Source organism: Scyliorhinus torazame, chromosome 7 (assembly GCF_047496885.1).
Source record: "Scyliorhinus torazame isolate Kashiwa2021f chromosome 7, sScyTor2.1, whole genome shotgun sequence".
In the NCBI taxonomy this organism is placed as follows: Eukaryota; Metazoa; Chordata; class Chondrichthyes; order Carcharhiniformes; family Scyliorhinidae; genus Scyliorhinus; species Scyliorhinus torazame.
In genome coordinates, this window is record NC_092713.1 from 93,884,028 (window position 1) to 93,893,969 (window position 9,942).

The following is a 9,942-nucleotide window of genomic DNA, read 5'->3' on the forward strand; positions in this document are numbered from 1 at the left end:
TTTCATTTTCTCTTTTCCTTATATGTGTCTTGCAAAGTGCCAAGATGTTTTATTTACTATAAAAATGAAAGTTATTATATTCGCCAAACTGAATCAGAATCCATGCAAGTAAACTCATCAGCAGGGTTTTTTTAAAAATAAGGCTTAAAACTCACTAATGAGTGTTTCACAACATGACAATATGGCCTGAGGGATTCAGTATCAAAACTTTGAAACCCTGGTCAATCTGTCTGAGGAAAGAAGCCTTATTCCATACTTCACTCTTACCTTGAGGCACTTAAACATTGTCAGAAATTACCACCCACTGCTGTAAACAAAGCCTCTAAGGAATTCACCTATTGCCTATCAGGGCGCTACTCTAACATGTCAACATGTCATTTTCACATGGTTTTACAGCATTATTGGTGCATTAGCACAGAAAAGAAAATACCACTTTGCTTAATTATAAGTCGTTTTGTAACACAACGTTACTTAATTAGACCTACAGGTAGTGCATCAAACTACCAAACAGTCATTCAGAGATTGTGCAGTGTGTAAATCCTTAGCCTTAAAGCCATTCTGTGTCTGGGCTTTGCTTTGAACCCTGTTCAAAGGTTTTCAGACTCTAATAAGGTAAGTATACTGCTAACTTTTGATTATCTTTCAATATCAATTTAATATGAAAGTGTGTTTTAATGTAAAGAATTTATACAAATTAAGTTTAACCACGAAAGACTTCCGGGTGCGGCGATGACCAGCTGAGTCGCACGTTTCGGCAGCTCCCGGTGGAACGGACTTTTGGGCTCTTGATAGGAGCCCCAACGGCAATTTTAACGGCTGAAAACACCGTGCGGTAAACCAGAAGGGTGTTCCCCCTGGACACGGATGGAAAAAGGAGAGGAAAGTGGCCGGATTGCAGCGGATCCTTTGGAACAACGGCAAGGAAGGCAAGCAGAAACCAAGATGGCGTCGGAAGGTGGCAGTTTCATATGGGGCCCTGAACAACAAGAGTTCTTGAAACGCTGCGTGGAGGAGATAAAAAAGGAAATGAAGAAAGAGTTGTTGGCCCCGATATTACAGGCGATTGAAGGGCTGAAAGAGGAACAAAAGACCCAGGAGCAGGAGCTTCGGGTCGTGAAGGCGAAAGCAGCAGAGAATGAAAACGATATACAGGGCCTGGTGGTGAAGTCGGAGATACAGGAGGCACACCAGAAACGATCTGTGGAGAGGTTGGAGGCACTGGAAAACAACGCAAGGAGGAACAACTTGAGGATTCTTGGCCTTCCTGAAGGTGTGGAGGGGGCGGACGTCGGGGCATATGTGAGCACGATGCTGCACTCGTTAATGGGAGTGGAGGCCCCGACGGGTCCGTTGGAGGTGGAGGGAGCATACCGAGTTATGGTGCGAGGATCGAGAGCAGGAGAAGCTCCCAGAGCCATAGTGGTGAGATTTCTCCGTTTTAAGGACAGAGAAATGGTCCTTAGATGGGCGAAGAAAACTCGGTGTAGTAAATGGGAGAACGCGGTGATCCGCGTCTATCAAGATTGGAGTGCGGAGGTGGCGAGAAGGAGGGTGAGCTTTAATCGGGCCAAAGCGGTACTTCACAAAAAAAAGATAAAATTTGGAATGCTGCAACCGGCAAGACTGTGGGTCACATATCAAGGGAGGCACCACTACTTTGAGACGGCGGATGAAGCGTGGACTTTTATTGTAGAAGAAAAATTGGAATGATTGGACTACGAAAATGAACGTTTGGACAAAGTGGTGGGACGAGTGGGGGGGGGGGGGCGAAGAGGGATTGTATGATTAATCCTGCGGTATGGTAACTTTTCTTTCTCCCACAGGTGGTGATGGGGGGAGGTGGGGAGGGAGAGGAGATGGGGCGTTGGCCATGAGAGGCGGGGCCGAGGGAGAGGCGCGGGCTTGGTTCCCGCGCTATGATAATTATGGCGGGAATAGAGAAGCAGGAAGGAGGGGGCGCCGCACGGGGCGAGCCGTGATCACGGGGGGAAGCCGAGGTCAGCCAGAGTTTGCTCACTTCTGGGAGCAACATGGGGGGAGTAATTACGCTAGCGGGGGGGGGGGGAGGGGGGAATTACTGGGTTGCTGCTGCTGGGGAAAGGGGGGAGTGTGTACGGGAAAGGATGGGCGGGGGGGCACCGTCTGGGAGAAATACAGCTGCGTGGGAACTGGGCGAGAAGCTGGAAAAAGATGATGGCTAACCGGCAAGGGGGGGGGTGGGAAGCCCCCCAACTCGGCTGATCACGTGGAACGTGAGGGGGCTTAACGGGCCGATAAAGAGGGCACGAGTACTCGCACACCTTAAGAAACTTAAAGCAGATGTGGTCATGTTACAGGAAACGCACCTGAAACTGATAGATCAGGTTAGGTTGCGCAAAGGATGGGTAGGGCAGGTGTTCCATTCGGGGCTGGATGCGAAAAACAGGGGGGTGGCTATATTAGTGGGGAAGCGGGTAATGTTCGAGGCAAAGACTATAGTGGCGGATAACGGGGGCAGATACGTGATGGTGAGTGGCAAATTACAGGGAGAGATGGTGGTGTTGGTAAACGTGTATGCCCCGAATTGGGACGATGCCAATTTTATGAGGCGAATGCTAGGACGCATCCCAGACCTAGAGACCGGAAAGCTGATAATGGGGGGAGACTTCAACACGGTGTTGGAACCAAGGCTGGATAGGTCGAAGTCCAGGACTGGTAGGAGGCCGGCAGCAGCCAAGGTGCTTAAGGATTTTATGGAGCAGATGGGAGGGGTGGACCCGTGGAGATTCAGTAGACCTAGGAGTAAGGAGTTCTCGTTTTTCTCCTATGTCCATAAAGTCTATTCACGCATAGACTTTTTTGTGTTGGGTAGGGCATTGATCCCGAGGGTGAGGGGAACGGAATATACGGCTATAGCCATTTCGGATCATGCCCCACACTGGGTAGACTTGGAGATAGGGGAGGAAACAAGAGGGCGTCCACCCTGGAGAATGGACATGGGACTAATGGCGGATGAGGGGGTGTGCTTAAGGGTGAGGGGATGCATTGAAAAGTACTTGGAACTCAATGACAATGGGGAGGTTCAGGTGGGAGTGGTCTGGGAGGCGTTGAAGGCGGTGGTTAGGGGGGAGCTGATATCAATAAGGACACATAAAGGGAAGCAGGAGAGTAAGGAACGGGAGCGGTTGCTGCAAGAACTTTTGAGGGTGGACAGACAGTATGCGGAAGCACCGGAGGAGGGACTGTATAGGGAAAGGCAAAGGCTGCATGTGGAATTTGACTTGCTGACCACAGGCACTGCAGAGGCACAATGGAGGAAGGCGCAGGGTGTCCAGTATGAATATGGAGAGAAGGCGAGCAGATTGCTGGCACACCAATTGAGGAAAAGGGGAGCAGCGAGGGAAATAGGGGGGGTGAGAGACGAAGATGGAGAGACGGAGCGGAGAGAGTGAATGAAGTGTTCAAGACATTTTATAAAAAATTGTATGAAGCTCAACCCCCGGATGGGAGGGAGAGAATGATGGAGTTTTTGGATCGGCTGGAAATTCCCAAGGCGGAAGAGCAGGAAAGGATGGGATTGGGAGCACAGATCACGGTAGAAGAAGTGGTGAAAGGAATTAGGAACATGCAGACGGGAAAGGCCCCGGGACCGGACGGATTCCCAGTTGAATTTTACAGAAAATATTTGGACTTGCTCGCCCCGCTACTGACGAGGACCTTTAACGAGGCAAAGGAAAGGGGACAACTGCCCCCGACTATGTCAGAAGCAACGATATCGCTTCTTTTAAAGAAGGAAAAGGATCCGCTACAATGCGGGTCCTACAGACCAATCTCCCTCCTCAATGTAGATGCCAAGGTCCTGGCCAAGGTAATGGCAATGAGAATAGAGGAATGTGTTCCGGGGGTGGTTCATGAGGACCAAACTGGGTTTGTGAAGGGGAGACAGCTGAACACGAACTTACGGAGGTTGTTAGGGGTAATGATGATGGCCCCACCAGAGGGTGAAACGGAGATAGTAGTGGCGATGGATGCCGAGAAAGCATTTGATAGAGTGGAGTGGGATTATCTGTGGGAGGTGTTGAGGAGATTTGGGTTCGGAGAGGGGTATGTTAGATGGGTGCAGCTGTTGTATAGGGCCCCAGTGGCGAGTGTGGTCACGAATGGACGGGGATCGGCATATTTTCGGCTCCATAGAGGGACAAGGCAGGGATGTCCTCTGTCCCCATTACTGTTTGCACTGGCGATTGAGCCCCTGGCGATAGCGCTGAGAGGTTCCAAGAGATGGAGGGGAATACTTAGGGGAGGAGAAGAACACCGGGTATCTTTATATGCGGATGATCTGCTACTATATGTGGCGGATCCAGCGGAGGGGATGCCAGAAATAATGCGGATACTTGGGGAGTTTGGGGATTTTTCAGGGTATAAATTGAACATGGGGAAGAGTGAGCTGTTTGTGGTGCATCCAGGGGAGCAGAGTAGAGAAATAGAAGACCTACCGTTGAGGAAGGTAACAAGAGACTTTCGTTACCTGGGGATCCAGATAGCTAAGAATTGGGGCACATTGCACAGGCTAAATTTGACGCGGTTGGTGGAACAGATGGAGGAAGATTTCAAGAGATGGGATATGGTAGCATTGTCAATGGCAGGGAGGGTGCAGGCGGTTAAGATGGTGGTCCTCCCGAGATTCCTCTTTGTGTTTCAGTGTCTCCCGGTGGTGATCACGAAGGCTTTTTTCAAAAGGATAGAAAAGAGTATCATGGGTTTTGTTTGGGCCGGGAAGACTCCGAGAGCGAGGAAGGGATTCTTACAGCGTAGTAGGGATGGGGGGGGCTGGCACTACCGAGCCTAAGTGAGTATTATTGGGCCGCTAATATTTCAATGGTGAGTAAGTGGATGGGAGAGGAGGAAGGAGCGGCGTGGAAGAGATTAGAGAGGGCGTCCTGTAGGGGGACCAGCCTGCAGGCTATGGTGACAGCCCCATTGCCGTTCTCACCAAGGAACTATACCACGAGTCCGGTGGTGGTAGCTACAATGAAGATTTGGGGACAGTGGAGACGACATAGGGGAAAGACCGGAGCACTGGGGGGGTCCCCGATAAGAAACAACCATAGGTTTGCCCCGGGGGGAATGGATGGGGGATATGGAATGTGGCAAAGAGCAGGTATAACGCAATTGAAAGATCTATTTGTGGATGGGAAGTTTGCGAATCTGGGAGCGCTGACCGAGAAATATGGGTTGCCCCAAGGGAATGCATTCAGGTACATGCAATTGAGGGCTTTTGCGAGGCAACAGGTGAGGGAATTCCCGCAGCTCCCGACACAAGAGGTGCAGGACAGAGTCATCTCAAAGAAATGGGTGGGGGACGGTAAGGTGTCGGATATATATAGGGAAATGAGAGACGAAGGGGAGACTATGATGGACGAACTAAAAGGGAAATGGGAAGAAGAGCTAGGGGAGGAGATTGAGGAGGGGATGTGGGCAGATGCCCTAAACAGGGTAAACTCGTCGTCCTCGTGCGCCAGGCTAAGCCTGATTCAGTTTAAGGTATTACACAGGGCACATATGACTGGAACACGGCTCAGTAAATTTTTTGGGGTGGAGGATAGGTGTGCGAGGTGCTCGAGAAGCCCAGCGAATCATACCCATATGTTTTGGTCATGCCCGGCACTACAGGGGTTTTGGATGGGGGTGACAAAGGTGCTTTCGAAAGTAGTAGGAGTCCGGGTCGAACCAAGCTGGGGGTTGGCTATATTTGGGGTTGCACAAGAGCCGGGAGTGCAGGAGGCGAGAGAGGCCGATGTTTTGGCCTTTGCGTCCCTAGTAGCCCGGCGCAGAATATTGCTAATGTGGAAAGAAGCCAAGCCCCCGGGGGTGGAGACCTGGATAAATGATATGGCAGGGTTCATAAAGTTAGAGCGGATTAAGTTCGTCCTAAGGGGGTCGGTTCAAGGGTTTACTAGGCGGTGGCAACCGTTCGTCGAATATCTTGCGGAAAGATAGATGGGGGAGAACAAAGAAGGCAGCAGCAGCGGCCCAGGACTTGGGGGTGGGGGGGGGGGGGGATGGGGGGGTGGAGGGTGGGGGGGGGGGAGATGGGGGGGGGGGAGATGGGGGGGGGGGGGTTGGCCTGAGACAAGGCAGTTGCCAATTAGGGCTAGTTTTTATTTTTTGTTAATTAATATTTATTTATTTGTTGCTGTTTTTGTTTAAATTAAAAAAGGTCATTATTAACTGTATTGTTACAATGTTGTGTAAAGGATGCACAATGCACTGTGTTGGTTGACCAAAAATTTTCAATAAAATATTATTTTTATTAAAAAAAAAGTTTAACCACGAAATGAATTGACAATGGGGTTGCTTACTTGTTTAGTAGTTTTTTGAATATATTTTTGTATTAGAGTTTTATCATTTTCTTTGCAGATAATGCAATAAACCTTCAAAACGCCACTGGTAAAGTACAGACCAATTACTTCTGCAAACATAAAGGATAATTTCAGAACTATGGTCCTTAAGAACTAGTGTCTCGAATTATACAATGGATCAATTGGGGTGTGGTGGGGGGGTGTAAAGCCATACAAACATGGTAGATGCACACCTTTATAGTGAAATCAAGACTTGCAACATGGCTCACGAAAAACCTTGCAGGGGAGGTCAGACAGAGTGGAGCCTATAAATTTGAGGTCGGGGTCCCACACTTTATGGAACGTATCTGAATTAGAACGGAGTACAGAAGTCAGGAATGCCATAGAAATATAATCCATAACTGTTTTATGCCAATTTGTAACTGAAGGATACTTGTCACTAATCTAGGAGTAGCGGAAATGTTTCCAACCTGCAAATGTTAGGATGGCTTTTTTCATTAACGTCAATAGTTTTCCTATCTAAGACCCAGAATTAGGAATGATCAAATTCCAATGCCATGCCAAATAACTCAAGCTCCTTAACTACACCAGACCAATGAGATGACCATATGCAGTGTTTATAATCACCCTCAACTGCCAGTCACTTTGGCACAGTAGGGAAATAGGATCAAACCTGTCTCCGCTCAGTGTAATGTGAAAATGATGTAGTATCTTGAACGGAGTCTCCTTCATTCTGTAACATACTGAAATTTTATTGGCATAATCCCATATATTACCCCATGTCTCCTCATCAAAGTTGGTTGCCAAATCTCTTTCCCAATACTTCAAGGCACCAATATACTCACACAGGATCTAGAACACAATATACCATAAAACTTGCTAATTAACTGTTTAGGCTCTGCAGAAGTAAAGATTTTTCTACCAGGGAAATAGAAGTGTCAAGTGTATAGTTGTCATATTTAGGATAAAGTTTATAAGTTGCAGATACTTGTGTTGAAGCGAGTCAGGGATATGTTCTTGGAAGGAAGATTTGCTGGATTGGATGAGCTGCGGGAGAGGTTTGAGTTACCAACGGGGGATGGGTTTAGGTATTGGCAGATACGAGACTTTGCACGTGAGGAGCTACTGACGTTCCCCCAATTACTGGAGTATACGCTGCTGAAGAGGTTCCTGCTCCCAGGTGAGATGGGGGACGGCTGGATGGTGAACACATGCGGGTGGCTGGGAGAGCAGGGTAAGGCGCTGGTGGAAAGGATTAAGCGGAAATGGGAGAGGGAGATAGGACGGGGCTCTGGTGTGAGGCATGCGGCAAGTAAACTCCACTTCTTCCTGTGCTAGAATGAGCTTGATTCAGTTTAAAGTGGTGCACAGGGTACACATGACTCAGGCTCGGATGAGTGGGTTCTTCCGGGGGGGTAACAGATGGGTGTGAAAAGTGTGGGTGGGGGCCGGCGAATCATGTTCGCATGTTCTGGGGTTGCAAGAAGTTGGAGAGCTCCTGGGAGGCGGGGTTTGTGCCACGGTGAAGCCAGACCCCATGGTGGCAATCTTTGTAGTCTCGGAGGTGCCAGAGCTGCTGGAGGGGAAAGGGCCAATGTCGTAACTTTTGCCTAGCTGATTGCCCGGCGATGGATTCTTTTGAATTGGAGGTCAGATACGCCACCGGGGCTGTGGCTTGGCTGGGGGATCTGTACGAGTTTCTCTGGTTGGAAAGGATTAAGTTTGCATTGAGGGGGTTGGAAGAGGGCGTCGAGGTACGGTGGAGGTCGTTCATGACTATATTTGAGGAGATATTCGTTACTGTGGGGCGATTGGGGGGGGAACTAAAAGGGGAAAAATGTACAAACTTAACTCTGTTTTGGAATATGTGGTGTGGCTGTTATTGTTCATGTTTGGAATAAAATATTTTTCCAAAAGAAAGCAGGTACTTAAAAAAAGGAGTGTCTTGGAATATTAAATTGTCGGCATAGCTGCTCAAAGGATGACAAGGAAGCATCACTGGATATATCTTCTAATGGGCAGCACGGTGGAGCAGTGGTTAGCACTGCTGCCTCACAGCGCCGAGGTCCCAGGTTCGATCCCGGCTCTGGGTCACTGTCCGTGTGGAGTTTGCACATTCTCTCCGTGTTTGCGTGGGTTTCGCCTTCACAACCCAAAGATGTGCAGGGTAGGTGGGTTGAACACGCTAAATTGCCCCTTTCTCTAAATTTTAAAAAATATATCTCCTAGAAATGCCTCGCTCCAAATATCTCGAAGACCTGGTGGGAAGTCTGAGTTATCCTAATGGGGGAGAGAGCAGAAGTCAGCTTAGATCACCCTTATAATTGACCGGCCATCCTCCACGATCTATAAGAGTGTTAATATATATAGTATTTTCACACTTGGCCGACCCCTTTTAGAGATGGGGCATTTAGGACCAGCCGTTGGTCCTCTGATGCTGTAGGAAGCTCGAGGGAAGAAAAGTGCTCCATGTGTGACAGTACATCTCCGGTTTGGCCCACTTTATATAATTCAACATAAAAATACCCAAATGCTTTATGAATACACACAGCTTTAATTAACCTATTATTCCTCAGAATCACGTGCAGAGGGGATAGCCCTAGAATTTACTCTGCTTGTTCCCAAACTCGTACAATATTTGCTTTGCAAACTTTAAACACCTCTCAGCCCGCTGGGTCAGCAAGGAATCGAGAGCCACCCAAACCGTGTTAATCTCCCTCAGCAACTGCCGGCTGGGGTTCCTCCCATACTCCTCTGATTCGGCCAATTTTACTTTCACCAATCACCGACTTTCCAACATTCTACGCCTTTTGTTGAGTGTATATGAAATAATCAACCTCCTAGCATAAACCTTGCATGTCTCCCACAAAAGGGAGGGGGTCACATCAGAAAGGGTGGTGATAGAGTAAATTGTTCAGACTCCTTAAAATACGTGATAACGGATTTATCCGTAACTAAAGATGCATCATCGAATCCTTAAAATTTAGAAGGAGGCCATTCAGCTCATCAAGTCTGCACTAACCCTCTGAAAGAACACCCTACCTAGGCCCACTCCGCTACCCTATCCCCGTAACCCCACCTAACCTTTTTGAACACTAAGGGCAATTTAGCATAGCCGATCTACCTAATTTGCACATCTTTGGACAGTGGGAAAAAACTGGAGCACCCGAAGGGCACCTACGCAGACATGGGGAGAATGTACAAACTCCACAAAGTCACCCAAGGTCAGAATTGAACCCAGGCCCTGGTGCTGTGAGGCAGCAGTGCTAACCATTGTGCCACCGTGCCACCCTGATCTAAATTTGGGGGGGGGGGGGCGGCTTAGAGTTTAAAAACTCAAGGAAAACAGGGTACAGCAGGAGGATACTAATTATAGGATTGCTGTAGGTATGGAGAAATAGTCAATTCTGGTATGACATTGATGAGTCAAGAAAAATAATTTCTTTATCTCTAGGGTGGGACCAACGCCCTTGTCTGAAGGGAGGGGGGTGGTTCTCGTTACTGGGAGCTTATGACTAAGGCGTTTAAGCGACAATTGAAGTCGCTAACCACAGAATTCGCTGAAGCCAACTGCGCAAAATCCATGAAGAATGTAGAAACA